A 17,518-nucleotide genomic window follows, 5' to 3' on the forward strand; every position below is an offset into this window, starting at 1 on the left:
AAGAACATACACTGGGGAAAGAATGTCTTCATCAATAAATGGTGCTGGCAAAACTGGATTCATATTCAAAGGAATGAAACTGATTTTCTCTCTCTCACCATATACAAAAATCAACTCGAAGTAGATTAATGACTTAAATGTAAGACCCCAAACTATAAAACTACTAGAAGAAAAAATAGGGGAAACATTTCATGGCTAGAACCTCAAAAGCATAGGCAACAAAAACAAAAGTAGGCAAAAAGGACTATATTAAACTAAAATGCTTCTGCACAGGAGAGAAAATAATGAACACAGTGAAGAGGCAACCTGTTGAGTGGGAAAACATATTTGCAAACTGTTTATCCAACAAGGGACTAATTTCCATAACATACAAGGAACACAAACAATAGTAAGAAAACACAGAATCTCATTAAAAAGTGAACATGAATGGACATTTCTCAAAAGAAGACAGGTATATAAAAAATGATCAACACCACTGATCATCAGGAAATGCAAATCAAAACCACAATAAGATATTATTTTACCTTAGTTAGATTGAGTGTTATGAACAACAAAAGATGCTTCTGAAAATGTGGAGAAAAGGGAACTCTTATACACGGTTGATGGGAACGTACGTTAGTACAGCCATGGTGGAACACAGTATGGAGACTTACCAAAAAACTAGAAATAGAACTACCATACAATTTAGCAGTCCCAATATTTGAGTGGAGTGCAGGTATCCCTTCAAAATACTGATATCAATATACTGATATCCTTTCTTTCGGATACCTGCACTGCAGCTCTATTCACAGCAGCAAAAATATGGAATCAATCCAAATATCTGTCACTGAATGAATGAATAAAGAAAATGTGGTATATATACACAATGGAATACTATTTGGCTATGAAAAAGATTGAAATCATGTCATTTGCAGCAACGTGGATGGAAATGGAGGTCATGATGTTAAGTGAAATAAGCCAGGCAGACAAAAAGAAATATCATATGTTCTCACACATATGTGGCAGCTAAAGAAAGTGAATTTCATAGAAGTAGAAAGTAGAATGATAGAGGCCAGAGATAAGGAAAGGTGTGTGGATAGGAGAGAGGGCATGAAGAGAGGTTGGTTAATGGGTACAAACATAGAATTAGATATAAGTAATTGGTTAAAATGTTCAACAGCAGAGTAGCTTGATAATAGTTGACGATGATGTACCGTATGTTTAAAAAGGGCTAGTAGAGAGCACTTGAAATGTTCTCAACACACAGCAATGATGAATACTTGAGGTGATGGATACCGTTAATATCTTTAATGACTTTATCGTTACACATTCTGTGCATGTAAGAAAATATCACATGTACTCCACAAATATGTACAAATATTATGTATCAATAAAAAATAATGACAAGTTGAAGGTGAGGGTCAGTATTCACAGGAGGAGGGCCATTTCTGGTCTTAACCCCTTACCCACCTGTTAGGACCTTGTCTGCCCTCTTTCTAGGGGCAATACTGTTTGTTGCTGTTAAAGGAATGAATAAATGCATACCAAGTATTGAACTTTGGTTACACAATTAATTGAACAGGTGGTGGTCAGAGGGCAAACCTTCCAGAAGCAAACCGAGTTCCTGCTATACCTTCCTATATGCAACTGTGACACTGAGCTCATGTCTCTGTCTCCTTGGTGTTGATATGACTTTCTTGTTACTAGAGGTGGGGAGAAGAGACTCATCCTTTCTGAGAACTAATAATGAATTTTTTTCCACTTGGTTGAGTTCTGAAAATTACAGAATGATAGTTATTAGTAACAGGACATTGTTTAGAAAGAATTGTATTTTACCACTTCAATAAAATTCCCAAACATACACCATTTTGCCCATTGTGTCACATTGGGTTTAAATTGTACATTTCAGTCTATATTCTCCCCTTTTGGAAAAAACAGCAAATCACACTGTTGCTGGAAAACAACAACAACAACAACAAAACAAGACTCTTGACTTGGAAGCAGAAGACTAAGCCCTACATATCCCTAAGCCACAGCTTTCCTCATCCATAAAATAAGAGGGATTCTTAGATGAGCTTTAAGTTGTCTTTCCAGCTTCTTAATTCCTCACCCACTTGAGTAGCCAGTCAACATTATTCACCATAGGCTATATTGGCCTCTCAGATTTTGTCCCCGTCTGAAATCTACTTCCTTCTTGTTCTCTTACCAGCTGTCCTCCAGTAACTTATAGAAATGTCCATAGAAGTGAGGAGAACTTTTACAAATTAATTAGGTTGCCTATTTCTGTTAATATATTGAGTTTCTATATTTTTACTAAAAATTATTTTTCTATCAAATTATTGTGTGGAATGCTGGAGAAAATGCAAGGTTCATTTAAAATCAATCCCACATACAATTTTGTTGTGCTCACTGGCTCTACAGATTTGTTACATGAAAAATTATTTGCATGCCCACATTTCAGAGAGAAAGAGCAATGTACAATTCTGAAATGATTTTCTATTTTTATATTTTGTAAATTGGAGTTGATTCTTAAATACAGAAACTTACTTCCATTTTTTCCAGTGATTCTGTGTCCTGCAGTGATGTGTAGACCATCTCACAGAGGACTCACTTCTGATGATCCTTTCCTTGGGCTGGACCTGGCACCATAGTTCTTAGACATGTTCTTTTTTTCTCATAACCACTTCTCTTATCTTTTTTTTTTTAATTTTTAAATTTTTTTATTATACTTTAAGTTCTAGGGTACATGTGCATAACGTGCAGGTTTGTTACATATGTATACTTGTGCCATGTTGGTGTGCTGCACCCATCAACTCGTCAGCAACCATCAATTCATCATTTATATCAGGTATAACTCCCAATGCAATCCCTCCCCACTGCCCCCTCCCCATGATAGGCCCCGATGTGTGCTGTTCCCCTTCCCGAGTCCAGGTGATGTCATTGTTCAGTTCCCACCTATGAGTGAGAACATGCGGTGTTTGGTTTTCTCTTCTTGTGATAGTTTGCTAAGAATGATGGTTTCCAGCTGCATCCATGTCCCTACAAAGGACGCAAACTCATCCTTTTTTATGGCTGCATAATATTCCATGGTGTATATGTGCCACATTTTCTTCATCCAGTCTGTCACTGATGGACATTTGGGTTGATTCCAAGTCTTTGCTATTGTGAATAGTGCCGCAATAAACATACGTGTGCATGTGTCTTTATAGCAGCATGATTTAAAATCCTTTGGGTATGTACCCAGCAGTGGGATGGCTGGGTCATATGGTACATCTAGTTCTAGATCCTTGAGGAATCGCCATACTGTTTTCCATAATGGTTGAACTAGTTTACAATCCCACCAACAGTGTAAAAGTGTTCCTATTTCTCCACATCCTCTCCAGCACCTGTTGTTTCCTGACTTTTTAATGATTGCCATTCTAACTGGTGTGAGATGGTATCTCATTGTGGTTTTGCTTTGCATTTCTCTGATGGCCAGTGATGATGAGCATTTTTTCATGTGTCTGTTGGCTGTATGAATGTCTTCTTTTGAGAAATGTCTGTTCATATCCTTTGCCCACTTTTTGATGGGGTTGTTTGTTTTTTTCTTGTAAATTTGTTTGAGTTCTTTCTTTGTAGATTCTGGATATTAGCCCTTTGTCAGATGAGTAGATGGCAAAAATTTTCTCCCATTCTGTAGGTTGCCTGTTCACTCTGATGGTAGTTTCTTTTGCTGTGCAGAAGCTCTTTAGTTTAATTAGATCCCATTTGTCAATTCTGGCTTTTGCTGCTATTGCTTTTGGTGTTTTAGACATGAAGTCCTTGCCCGTGCCTATGTCCTGAATGGTACTACCTAGGTTTTCTTCTAGGGTTTTTGTGGTATTAGGTCTAACATTTAAGTCTCTAGTCCATCTTGAATTAATTTTCGTATAAGGAGTAAGGAAAGGATCCAGTTTCAGCTTTCTACTTATGGCTAGCCAATTTTCCCAGCACCATTTATTAAATAGGGAATCCTTTCCCCATTTCTTGTTTTTCTCAGGTTTGTCAAAGATCAGATGGCTGTAGATGTGTGGTATTATTTCTGAGGACTCTGTTCTGTTCCATTGGTCTATATCTCTGTTTTGGTACCAGCACCATGCTGTTTTGGTTACTGTAGCCTTGTAGTATAGTTTGAAGTCAGGTAGCGTGACGCCTCCAGCTTTGTTCTTATGACTTAGGATTGTCTTGGCAATGCAGGCTCTTTTTTGGTTCCATATGAACTTTAAAGCCGTTTTTTCCAATTCTGTGAAGAAAGTCATTGGTAGCTTGATGGGGATGGCATTGAATCTATAAATAACCTTGGGCAGTATGGCCATTTTCACGATATTGATTCTTCCTATCCATGAGCATGGTATGTTCTTCCATTTGTTAGTGTCCTCTTTTATTTCACTGAGCAGTGGTTTGCAGCTCTCCTTGAAGAGGTCCTTTATATCCCTTGTAAGTTGGATTCCTAGGTATTTTATTCTCTTTGAAGCAATTGTGAATGGAAGTTCATTCATGATTTGGCTCTCTGTTTGTCTGTTACTGGTGTATAAGGATGCTTGTGATTTTTGCACATTAATTTTGTATCCTGAGACTTTGCTGAAGTTGCTTATCAGCTTAAGGAGATTTTGGGCTGAGACGATGGGGTTTTCTAATATACAATCATGTCATCTGCAAACAGGGACAATTTGACTTCTTCTTTTCCTAACTGGATACCCTTGATTTCTTTCTCTTGCCGATTGCCCTAGCCAGAACTTCCAACACTATGTTGAATAGGAGTGGTGAGAGAGGGCATCCCTGTCTTGTGCCAGTTTTCAAAGGGAATTTTTCCAGTTTTTGCCCATTCAGTATGATATTGACCGTGGGTTTGTCATAAATAGCTCTTATTATTTTGAGGTACGTTTCATCAATACCGAATTTATTGAGCGTTTTTAGCATGAAGGGCTGTTGAATTTTGTCAAAAGCCTTTTCTGCATCTATTGAGATAATCATGTGTTTCTTGTCTTTGGTTCTGTTTATATGCTGGATTACGTTTATTGATTTGCGAATGTTGAACCAGCCTTGCCTCCCAGGGATGAAGCCCACTTGATCATGGTGGATAAGCTTTTTGATGTGTTGCTGAATCCAGTTTGCCAGTAGTTTATTGAGGATTTTTGCATCGATGTTCATCAGGGATATTGGTCTAAAATTTTCTTTTTTTGTTGTGTCTCTGCCAGGCTTTGGTATCAGGATGATGTTGGCCTCATAAAATGAGTTAGGGAGGATTCCCTCTTTTCCTATAGATTGGAATAGTTTCAGAAGGAATGGTACCAGCTCCTCCTTGTACCTCCGGTAGAATTCAGCTGTGAATCCATCTGGTCCTGGCCTTTTTTTGCTTGGTAGGCTATTAATTATTGCCTCAATTTCAAAGCCTGCTATTGGTCTATTCAGGGATTCAACTTCTTCCTGGTTTAGTCTTGGAAGAGTGTAAGTGTCCAGGAAATTATCCATTTCTTCTAGATTTTCTAGTTTATTTGCGTAGAGGGTTTTATAGTATTCTCTGATGGTAGTTTGTATTTCTGTGGGGTCAGTGGTGATATCCCCTTTATCATTTTTTATTGCGTCTATTTGATTCTTCTCTCTTTTCTTCTTTATTAGTCTTGCTAGCAGTCTGTCAATTTTGTTGATTTTTTCAAAAAACCAATCCTGGATTCATTGATTTTTTGGAGGGTTTTTTGTGTCTCTATCTCCTTCACTTCTGCTCTGATCTTAGTTATTTCTTGCCTTCTGCTAGCTTTTAAATGTGTTTGCTCTTGCTTCTCCAGTTCTTTTAATTGTGATGTTAGAGTGTCAATTTTAGATCTTTCCAGCTTTCTCTTGTGGGCATTTAGTGCTATAAATTTCCCTCTACACACTGCTTTAAATGTGTCCCAGATTCTGGAATGTTGTATCTTTGTTCTCATTGGTTTCAAAGAACATCTTTATTTCTGCCTTCATTTCGTTATGTACCCAGTAGTCATTCAGGAGCAGGTTGTTCAGTTTCCATGTAGTTGAGCGGTTTTGATTGAGTTTCTTAGTCCTGAGTTCTAGTTTGATTGCACTGTGGTCTGAGAGACAGTTTGTTATAATTTCTGTTCTTTTACATTTGCTGAGGAGTGCTTTACTTCCAATTATGTGGTCAATTTTGGAATAAGTGCAATGTGGTGCTGAGAAGAATGTATATTCTGTTGATTTGGGGTGGAGAGTTCTATAGATGTCTATTAGTTCTGCTTGGTGCAGAGATGAGTTCAATTCCTGGATATCCTTGTTAACTTTCTGTCTCGTTGATCTGTCTAATGTTGACAGTGGAGTGTTGAAGTCTCCCATTATTATTGTATGGGAGTCTAAGTCTCTTTGTAAGTCTCTAAGGACTGGCTTTATGAATTTGCGTGCTCCTGTAGTGGGTGCATATATATTTAGCATAGTTAGCTCTTCCTGTTGAATTGATCCCTTTACCATTATGTAATGGCCTTCTTTTCCTCTTTTGATCTTTGATAGTTTAAAGTCTATTTTATCAGAGACTAGGATTGCAACCCCTGCTTTTTTTTGTTCTCCATTTGCTTGGTAGATCTTCCTCCATCCCTTTATTTTGAGCCTATGTATGTCTCTGCATGTGAGATGGGTCTCCTGAATACAGCAGACTGATGGGTCTTGACTCTTTATCCAGTTTGCCAGTCTGTGTTCTTTACTTGGAGCATTTAGTCCGTTAACATTTAAGGTTAATATTGTTATGTGTGAACTTGATCCTGTCATTATGATATTAACTGGTTATTTTGCTCGTTAGTTGATGCAGTTTCTTCCTAGCCTCGATGGTCTTTACATTTTGGCATGTTTTTGCAATGGCTGGTACCGGTTGTTCCTTTCCATGTTTAGGGCTTCCTTCAGGGTCTCTTGTAAGGCAGGCCTGGTGGTGACAAAATCTCTAAGCATTTGCTTATCTGTGCAGGATTTTATTTCTCCTTCACTTATGAAACTTAGTTTGGCTGGATATGAAATTCTGGGTTTAAAATTCTTTTCTTTAAGAACGTTGAATATTGGCCCCCACTCTCTTCTGGCTTGTAGAGTTTCTGCCGAGAGGTCTGCTGTTAGTCTGATGGGCTTCCCTTTGTGGGTAACCCGACCTTTCTCTCTGGCTGCCCTTAAGATTTTTTCCTTCATTTCAACTTTGGTGAATCTGGCAATTATGTGTCTTGGAGTTGCTCTTCTCGAGGAGTATCTTTGTGGTGTTCTCTGTATTTCCTGAATTTGAATGTTGGCCTGCCCTACTAGGTTGGGAAGTTCTCCTGGATGATATCCTGAAGAGTGTTTTCCAACTTGGTTCCATTTTCCCCCTCACTTTCAGGCACCCCAATCAGACGTAGATTTGGTCTGTTTACATAATCCCATACTTCTTGCAGGCTTTGTTCATTTCTTTTTCTTCTTTTTTCTTTTGGTTTCTCTTCTTGCTTCATTTCATTCATTTGATCCTCAATCGCTGATACTCTTTCTTCCAGTTGATCGAGTCGGTTACTGAAGCTTGTGGATTTGTCATGTATTTCTTATGTCATGGTTTTCATCTCTGTCATTTCATTTATGACCTTCTCTGTATTAATTATTCTAGTGATCATTTCTTCCACTCTTTTTTCAAGATTTTTAGTTTCTTTGCCCTGGGTACGTAATTCCTCCTTTAGCTCTGAGAAGTTTGATGGACTGAAGCCTTCTTCTCTCATCTCGTCAAAGTCATTCTCTGACCAGCTTTGATCTGTTGCTGGCAATGAGCTGCGCTCCTTTGCAGGGGGAGATGCGCTCTTATTTTTTGAATTTCCAGCTTTTCTGCCCTGCTTCTTCCCCATCTTTGTGGTTTTATCTGCCTCTGGTCTTTGATGATGGTGACGTACTGATGGGGTTTTGGTATATGTGTTCTTCCTGTTTGATAGTTTTCCTTCTAATAGTCAGGACCCTCAGCTGTAGGTCTGTTGGAGATTACTTGAGGTCCACTCCAGACCCTGTTTGCCTGGGTATCAGCAGCAGAGGTTGCAGAAGATAGAATATTGCTGAACAGCGAGTGTACCTGTCTGATTCTTCCTTTGGAAGCTTCCTCTCAGGGGTGTACTGCACCCTGTGAGGTGTGGGGTGTCAGACTGCCCCTAGTGGGGGATGTCTCCCAGTTAGGCTACTCAGGGATCAGGGACCCACTTGAGCAGGCAGTCTGTCCGTTCTCAGATCTCAACCTCCGTGTTGGGAGATCCACTGCTCTCTTCAAAGCTGTCAGACAGAGTCGTTTGCGTCTGCACAGCTCTCGTTGTTTGGGCTGCAGCAGCTGACCAGCACCAATTGTCCGGCACTCCCCGGTGAGATGACCCCAGTACCTCAGTTGAAAATGCAGAAATCACCGGTGTTCTGTGTCGCTTGCGCTGGGAGTTGGAGACTGGAGCTGTTCCTAGTCGGCCATCTTGCTCCGCCCCCAAGCCACTTCTCTTATCTTTTTATCTAAATTCACACTGCTAGGGGAATTAGCTAATCTCTGCATTAGTCTTCTTGTGGATCTGTACATTTTTTTAAAATTTGATTTTAGTTAGTCTTCTTTTATTGTATAGTTATACAAGTTTTGACAAATGCATAGTCCTCAGCACGACACTCAGGACATAGAATAGTGCTCTTACACTAAAAATTTCCTTGAGCTGCCCCTTTGGAGTCAAATCCCACTCTCAGTCCTAATCCTTGTCAATTACTGATTTGTTTTCTGACCCTAATGTGTTATATATTTTTAGACTGTCATGTAAGTGAAATAATATAGTATTGATTTTTTGAGTCTGGTTTCTTTCACTTTGTGTGATGTATTGAGGATTCATTTATGTTGGTTCATGTATCAATAGTTTGTTCCTTCTTATTGATGAGTAGTATTCTACCATATGGATGTACAGTAGTTCATTTATTCACCTGCTGAAGGACTTTTCAGTTGTTTCTAGTTTGGGGCAATTATGAATAATGCTCCTCTAAATATTCATGTGCAGATTTTTGTGTGGATACATGTTTTCATTTTTCTTCGGAAAATACCTAGGAGCAAAATTGCTGAGTCATGTGATAATCATATGTTTCATTTTCTTAGAAACTGCCAAACTGTTTTACAGGGTGGCTGTACCAGTTTGCATCTTCACTAGTGTTGAATGAGAGTTGCAGAAATTTCTCTGTCAGTACTTGATATAGCGAGGGTTTTATTATTTTAATCATACTAATAGGTGAATAGTGAAATGTACTCTTTTTTAAAACATAAGAACATCTTTTACATTATGAAACAAAATACTTAACATTGCAGGTCAGTATATTTGCATTTGTATTAAATTACCAATATCTGAAGCAATCCCAAGGATCAAAGGACCATGAGTAGGCATTTGATTTACATCTGCTTGACCAAAAAGACGTATGAGAGATCTATCCCCAAAGATAGGACCCCACAGTGATACACTAGACATATTGAACTGTAGAAAGTGAACACATAGCTTTAAACTAGCTTCCCTGTCCTGGTAGAGCCCACTATCAAGAGTTCAGAAATAAAGAAGACCTCTCAGATTACACTACTATACAACTAGGGAATACATAAAAAAACTAAGAAGGAAATCTTTGCTTTATAGAACAAGTTAAAATATAGAACTCCCCACACCATTAGTACCATTATATTTTCAAGAATTAGACCTGAATCTTCTTGGAATTGTTTTCTCTCCTGCTACGTGGTGATTACATTGGAACTCCTGGTCTTTGAAGTGGACTGAGCCTCAGACTTACAGTTTCTTAGCCATGCATAAGAATAGCTAATGTCTTCACTATGATTTTTGTCCTCATGGCATCTCAAAAATCTTACTGACTTCCTCAGTTACTAGATTAGCCTGGCACTCTTGGTTTGTCCTATCTTGAAGCTGCTTAGAGGCTAGTGTGGCTGGGTTACATCGTAAGTGGGAGTTAAGGAACAACTGTAGTCAAAGTTACTCCTGAACTTCTTTTAGAATAATGCCATGTTGGAGGCCACACCACGCTGTCTCACAGCTGAATCCAGTTCTGCCAGTTTTTCCTTCAGCTTTGGAACGAGTGACGTTTTTCTTCAGTTGAGTACCAGATGAAGGAATTGGCTTGTGTGTGTGTAGGGACCATGTGGTAAGAAAACCATCCTTGGCACCTGACTACCACAATTCTATTAAGTGCATCTGATTCTCATGCTACGAGTAGCTCAGAGAAAGTGAGATAAACTGAGAGAACAGACTTATGTCTCCCGCTTGTACTCATCTTGGGCACCTACTCAGCATATTGAGAGGGATGGCAGGTGGAATTTCTGGCACCATCTTAAATGTTATTTTTCTGTCTTTCCTGCAATGCTTTCCCTATCTTCCCAAGGTATATAGTTGGATTTCTTCAAGAAAAATGTCATAAAATCTGTAATGTTACTTTTCTGTAGTGGCAATGCAGTAGCTGGCTACTATCTTCTTTTCCATTTCTTCGCAATGGGATGGAGAAATATTGATAGATTTTACATACCCTCTTAATGTCTAATGGCAAACTTGGCCAGCCTTACTCTTTCCCTGAACAATGCCCCCGCCATGAGTAGCACAGTTGGTGAGCCTGCACACAGAACAGCCATACTCAACGCTGCTCTTGCACGAGCGAGAGACATTATTTTCAGCTGCTTCTAGCCCAAAGCCATACAGTGCCCCTCCTGAGGTCTATAAATGCTCAGGCAGATTACAGAGCTGCGCTCATTAAAATCTGGCTGTAGAGCAATGGTGGTAACAAAATATGATATGTTATCCCTTCCATTTTCATTTTCTGAAATGACTGTGGCATTACTCATTGGAGATGCATTAGACATTTTAGACATGTTTTTACCCAGTCAAATTCACAGAAGTAAAAATACCAACAAAGTTTCCAAAATATGACAACACAAATTTTCAAGTCTGGTTTAATAATACAAAACAACTGCTACTTATTTGTAATAAACAACAGTGTGTAAAAATAAGTAGAAACCCGTAAATGTACTTAATAAACAAATTATGTGAAAAAGAAGTAGATAAGAATTGACAATTTGCTAGTGCGGAGCCTTACATAGTAGGAATTAATTAACTATTAATTGCCCTAGTTTTCTTTCATTTTTAACCCTTTGTATTTAGAAGATAGGTTTATTAATGACCTAGTCATGGCAAAAAGCATAAAAAATGCTTAATAAGAAAAGTGATTCCTTGGATCCCCCCTTTTCTTGTTTGTTTTGGAAAGGCAATGTGGCACAACAGAAATATTATCTATCAGGCAAACCTATATTCAAATCCCAGCTAGTTGTGTGACCTTGAGCAAACTATTTAATTTCCTGAGCATCAGTTTCTTATTCTTAGACGAAGATGTTCCAAATATCCAGGGCAGGGGATAATAACACTGCCTTGTGGAGTCATTTTAACAGTTTAGGATGAAGCCATTAAACATTCAATTTATTGAATTTATTTTGATTCCAAGAAAATTTCTAACTATGTATAGTTTCCTTGATAGGTATCTCCAGATTTTGTGGTGACCAAATGGGCTTCTAGATCTTATCAGTCATTTCCTTGTGTAAACCAGTGATTCTCATTTACCTAACCATGTTGCTTTACTAAACAGAAAAAGAATGCACCATTTATCCAGAATGGGCCTGCTGTCTACTGGTGCAATGAGGTCTCATCTTAAATTAATATACCTAATTTCATAAGTGTAATTAAAGTGAGTTTCACTGCTTCTCCCAGAGACAGACCTGCTTTTTATGTAAAGGTGAAATTAAACTTTTGAGCCTGCAAGGTGAAGGACTAGCAGCTGAAGGTTATACATTTAGCGAGGTAAGGAATGTCACCTAAGGAATAGTTCTTTCTAGACTATTCTACTTCTGCATACCCAATTAAAGTTTATGTTTAATCATTATTACAGTAATGACTGGACATAATTTAAAAATAAAAAGTATTTGACTTCAGTATTTGACTTATAATGGAAAACTCAATTCCTGTTACTTGGAGGCAACCACTTTGAATTCTTTAAGCTATTTCTTCTGATATTTACCTCCATATTTCTAAATTGCATAGCTCTGGTGTTGATTTCTTGATTTTTTAAAGTTCTAGATATTTTCTACTTATCTCTTAGGATGAAAGAGGAGGATGTTGCTAGCTTACACACACTGATACACATCCATGCAGCTAGCACACACATACATGCATGCACATACACATACAACTCTTCTATATAGTTATACCATATTTTTAGAACAATTGAATCATTATAGTGTTATGAAAACATTGTTCACAGCTGATACATTATTAGTATTATAGTTGTGCACATGAGCATTTTCTTGCATAATTTTTGCTTTTTCTAGAATTTATATTGATGAAGGGACCTGCTGCCCCATAAGATCACTCTGTATAGTAGACAGTTAAAGAGTTTTTGTTGTCTACACTGCTTTCAAATGCCCATTTTGAAATTTAGCTCAGCACCTACAAGGCCTGCATTCCAAGCGCTTGCTTCTAGAGATCCTATTCACTACAACTCTTGGAAGAGACCTCAGCTTGTATCCAAGCCTAAAAGAAAATCAAACTTTGATGTGCCTAGGAGCCGTGATTCCATCGTCCCTGGCCTCTGGCTGGTGAGCCAGTCCTTCCTCTCTTTCTGCAGAGTTTTTCTTACTGACAAAGGTTTGTTGCTAAATTCTGAGTTTGTAGTCTAAGTTTCCTTAGCAGGTGCTGCTCTTCATCTTTATGTTTTCACAACCTCCTCTGAAATGTTAAACATACTGCAATTTTGTCATCTGCATGTTCTTCTTGGAGATGGGCCTCCTTAAGACTTTGTCCTGCTGTAATGGGGACGAGCTGCTCCAGAGCCGACAACATACCCACCGCCGCGAGACTGCGCCTCTTCCCCATCCACGGGAGGCTCTCCATCTCCCTCCTCTTTGGGGCTCTCTGTTCTTTGTATCTTTATCTTACCTGATTTACTCCTCGATTTTAAAGAAGTACCTCCTTCCGGTAGTTTCCTGGGAAAGAGTTTGTGGTAAGTACTTTTAATTTTTTTTGACTGAAAATATCTTTATTCTATTTTCACAGTTGCTAATTTTGCTGGGTACATATTCTAGGATAAAAATGACCTTTTCTTCTTCAGAAGCAACGCGTTCTTCAGTTGCTTCCAGCTTTCAGTGTTGCAGCTGGAAAGTTTGGTGCTATAATGATTCTTTTTATACATTAATGACTTCATTGAGTGATAATTTTATACTGATTGTTGATCCACTGTAAAATATATATATTTTTTACATTCTGAAGACTTATTTATTTATTACTTTTAATTTAATTTTACTTTAAGTTCTGGGATACATGTGCAGAATGTGCAGGTTTGTTACATAGGTGTGCATGTGCCATGGTGGTTTGCTGCACCTATCAACCTGTCACTAGGTTTTAAGCCCCGCACGCATTAGGTGTTTGTCCTAATGCTCTCCTCTCCCCTTACTGCCCACTTCCAACAGGCCCCAATGTGTGACATCCCCCTCCCTGTGTTTAAGATCTATCCTCAGTCTCTGTTATTCATGAATTTTATATTTTGTGGCTTGAAGTGAGATTTATCAATGGGTCTCTTTAAAGGTAAAAATGTATGCCTTTTAGTTCTAGAAAATACTTATATTTTATCCTATGATAATCTCTTCTGTTTTCTGTGCTGTCTGTATCAGCAACTATTATTATTTAGATGCTAGGCTTTCTGGATTGGTTAAATAAATAAATTTTTCCCTCGATTGCAGTATCTCCATATTTTATTTCTATTCTTTTATTTTACTTTTCAATGCTTCTGTTGAAATGCTTATTTCTGGTCTGGCATGGTGGCTCACACCTGTAATCCCAGCAATTTGGGAGGCCAAAGCTTGAGCTCAGTAGTTCGCCTGGGCACCAAGGCAAAACACCATCTTTACAAAAATTACAAAAAAACTATCTAAGCATGGTGGTGTGTGACTGTAGTCCCAGCTACTCAGGAGGCAGAGGTGGGAGGATTGCTTGAGCCCGGGAAGAGGAGAAGAGGAGGTTGCAGTGAGCTGTGATTACACCACTCTACTCCTACTTTGGTGACAGAGTGAGACTCTGTCTAAAAAAAAAAAAAAAAAAAAAAGCAGGGCTTATTTCTATATCATACTGTTAATTTTCAAGAGTACTTTGTTTTTGTTTGTTGGTTTTTTTCGAAGTAGTATAGCATCTAGCATCCTTTTTTGTTTTATGGATACCGTATCTTTTAAATTTAAATTAAATTTAATTTTTTAACTTTTCCACAAGTTATTGGGGTACAGATGGTGTTTGGTTACATGAGTAAGTTATTTAGTGGTGATTTGTGAGATTTTGGTGCACCTGTTACCCAAGCAGGATACATTGCAGCATATTTGTAGCCTTCTATCCCTCACGCCCCTCCCACTATTCCCCCCACATACCCAAAGCCCATTGCATCATTCTTATGCCTCTGCATCCTCATAGCTTGGCTCCCACATATCAGTGAGAACATACAATATTTGGTTTTCCATTCCTCAATTACTTCACTTAGAATAATAGTCTCCAGTCTCATCCAGGTGACTGCAAATGCTATTAATTCATTCCTTTTTATGGCTGCATAGTTTTCCATTATATATGTATAATGGAATATATATATGTGTGTGCGTATACACACACACACATATACACACACACCATTGGGTTGGTTCCATGATTTTGCAGTTGTAAATTGTGCTGTTGTAAACATGCGTGAGCAGGTATCTTTTTCGAATGATGACTTCTTTTCCTCTGGGTAGATACTCAGTAGTGGGATTGCTGGATCAAATGGTAGTTCTACTTTTAGTTCTTTAAGGAATCTCCACTCTGTTTTCCATGGTGGCTGTACTAGTTTACATTCCCACCAGCAGTGTAGAAGTGTTCCCTGATCACCGCATCCATGCCAACATCTATTCTTTATTGATTTTTTGATTATGGCCATTCTTGCAGGAGTGAAGCGGTATCGCACTGTGGTTTTGATTTGCATTTCCCTGATCATTAGTGATGCTGAGTATTTTCTCATATGTTTGTTGGTCACTTGTATATCTTCTTTTGAGAATTGTCTGTTCATGTCCTTAGCCTACTTTTTGATGGGATTGTTATTTTCTTAATGATTTGTTTCGGTTTGTTGTAGATTCTGGCTATTAGTGTTTTGTCAGATGCATAGATTGTGAAGACAACAAGAAGTTGTCTGTTTGCTGACTGTTCCTTGTGCTGTGCAAAAACTCTTTAGTTTAATTAGGTGACAGCTACTTATCTTTGTTTTTATTGTATTTACTTTTTGGTTTTTGGTCATGAGATCTTCGCCTAAGCCAATGTCCAAAAGGGTTTTTCCAATGTTATCTTCTAGACTTTTTATAGTTTCAGGTCTTAGGTTTAAGTCCTTAATCCATCTCGAGTTGACTTTTGTATAAGGTGACAGACGAGGATCCAGTTTCATTCTCCTACATGTGGCTAGCCAATTATCCCAGCACCATTTGTTGAAAAGGGTGCCCTGTCCCCAGCTTTATGGTTTTTGTTTGCTTTGTTGAAGATCAGTTGGCTGTAAGTATTTGAGTTTATTTCTGGGTTTTCTATTCTGTTCCATTGGTCTATGCACCTATTTTTATACCAGTACCATGCTGTTTTGGTGACTATGGCCTTATAGCACAGTTTGAAATCAGGTAGTGATATGCCTCCAGATTTGTTCTTTTTGCTTGGTTTTGTTTTGGCTATGCGGATTCTTTTTTGGTTCCATATGAATTTTAGAATTGTTTCTTCTGTCTCTGTGAGGAATGATGGTGGTATTTTGATGGGGACTGCACTGAATTTGTAGATTGCTTTTGGCAGTATGGTCATTTTCACAATATTGATTCTACCCATCCATGAGCATGGAATGTATTTCCATTTGTTTGCATTGTCTATGATTTCTTTCAGCAGTATTTCATAGTTTTCCTTGCAGAGGGCTTTTGACTCCTTTGTTAGGTATATTCCCAAGTTGTCTTTTTTTTTTTTTTTTTTTGCAGCTATTGTAAAAGAAGTGGAGTTCTTGATTTGATTCTTCGTTTTGTCACTGTTGGTGTAGAGAAGAGCTACTGATTTGTGTACATTGAGCTTGTATCTGGAAATTTGCTGAATTGTTTTATCAGTTCTAGGAGCTTTCTGGAGGAGTCCTTAGGGTTTTCAATGTAAAAAATCACATCATCAGCAAACAGTGACAGTTTGAATTCCTCTGTACTGCTTTGGATGGTGTTTATTTCTTACTCTTGTCTGATTGCTCTGGCTAGGACTTCCAGTACTATGTTGAAGAGAAGTGGTGAGAGTTGACATCCTTGTCTTGTTCCAGTTCTCAGAGGGAGTGCTTTCAACTTTTCCCCATTCAGCATTACGTTGGCTGTGGGTTTGTCATAAATGGCTTTTATCACATTAAGAAGTGTCCCTTGTATGCTGATTTTCCTGAGGGCTTTAATCATAAAGGAAAGTTGGATTTTGTCAAATGCTTTTTCTGCATCTATTGAGCTGATCATATGATTTTAGTTTTTAATTCTGTTTATGTGGTATAGCACATTTATTGACTTGCATATGTTAAACCATCCCTTCATCCCTAGTATGAAACCCACTTGGTATATTCATCAAGGATATTGGTCTGTAGTTTTTTTTGGTTGTGTCCTTTCCTGGTTTTGGTATTAGGGTGATGCTAGCTTCATAGAATGAATTTGGGAGGGTTCCTTCTTTCTCTGTCTTGTGGAATAGTGTCAAAAGGATTGGTACCATTCTTCTTTGAATGTCTGGTAGAAGTCTGCTGTGAATCCATCTGGTCCTTGACTTTTTTTCTGTTGGTAATTTTTAAATTGTCATTTCAGACTCACTGCTTGTTATTGGTCTGTTCAGAGTATCTAATTCTTCCTGATTTAAGCTAGGAGGGTTGTACTTTTCCAGGAATTTATCCATCTCTTCTAGATTTTCTAGTTTGTGTGTGTAAACGTGTTCATAGTAGCCTTGAATGATCTTGTGTATTTCAGTGAGGTCAGTTGCAATATCTCCTGTTTTGTTTCATAGTGAGGTTATTTGGATTTTCTCTTTTCTTTTCTTTTCTTGGTTAATCTTTGCCAATGGTCTATCAATTTTATTTATTTTTTCAAAGAACCAGCTTTTGTTTCATTTATCTTTTGTAATTTTTTGTTTCAATTTCATTTAGTTTTGCTATGATTTGATTATTTCCTTTCATCTACTGGGTTTAGGGTTGGTTTGTTCTTGTTTCTATAGTTCCATGAGGTGTCATCTTAGATTGTGTGTTTGTGTTCTTTCAGTTTTTTTGATGTAGGCATTTAGGGCTATGAAATTTCCTCTTAGCACCACCTTGGTTATATCCCAGAGGTTTTGATAGGTTGTGTGATTGTGTCATTGTTGTTGAGTTCGAATAATTTTTAAATTTCCATATTGATTTTATTTTTGACCCAATGCTCATTCAGGAGCAGGTTATTTAATTTCCATGTATTTGTATGATTTTGAAA

This window comes from Trachypithecus francoisi, unplaced genomic scaffold (assembly GCF_009764315.1).
Source record: "Trachypithecus francoisi isolate TF-2019V2 unplaced genomic scaffold, Tfra_2.0 Lachesis_group13, whole genome shotgun sequence".
In the NCBI taxonomy this organism is placed as follows: domain Eukaryota; kingdom Metazoa; phylum Chordata; class Mammalia; order Primates; family Cercopithecidae; genus Trachypithecus; species Trachypithecus francoisi.